An 848-nucleotide genomic window follows, 5' to 3' on the forward strand; every position below is an offset into this window, starting at 1 on the left:
AGATAAATGTATAAAAATATTTTTCTTCGCACCAAACAACTTTATCTAATCACCTTTTGGTAAGGGTTATTTTGTCTTTATCTCTACCTTTCCTTGCATTCTCTATAACAACTTCTTACATCTTACTCCTTTTGTCTTTAATTATTTGTCCATTTTTGAATTAAAATATCTATTAAGAAAATAACGATTGGCATAGTGAGTTTACCATTTTACACCTATTAATTATAAAGTTGACGAATTAAAAGTATAAGATTTTCAAATAATTCTATCTTTTTCAAAGTAATTAATTGAAGGTATAATTGATAAACAATTTTTTTTCTTTCTTAATTTGACAAATAGACAAGTAAAAAAAGATAAGCCAGAAAGAAAATTGAACAAGTAATTATGGACGAAGCGATATGCATATTTTCTTTTCATAATTCTTCTTTAATAAATTTTTGTCTTTATTTTCTCTTTGTTCTTTGTCTCCATCAAAGTTTTCTAAATAAGTCCTAGATTCTTTTCCCTTAGAAAGAGTTGGAGAAAAAGGATTTACTACCAATATATTAAAATAAAAGAATATTATGATTGACACAAGAGCAATGGATATTTTTTTTCTTTTTCTTTATTTGATAAGTTCATTGTCTTCTTTTCTTTGTTGGGTAGGGTTGGGTGGGGTCAGGGTGGAGCCACCTTGGTATAAGAGGATTTATTCGAATCCCTTTCGATGAAAAATTATATTATTTATATATGATTAAACTAATATGTTATGTATATATAGTAGATGTCGAACCATCTTCGACTACTCTATATACGAATTTTGAACTTTTTTATTGAAAATTCTGCCTCCGCCACTGGACGGGGTGGGG

The sequence above is a fragment of the Solanum pennellii genome, chromosome 7, assembly GCF_001406875.1.
Source record: "Solanum pennellii chromosome 7, SPENNV200".
NCBI classification, from domain to species: Eukaryota; Viridiplantae; Streptophyta; class Magnoliopsida; order Solanales; family Solanaceae; genus Solanum; species Solanum pennellii.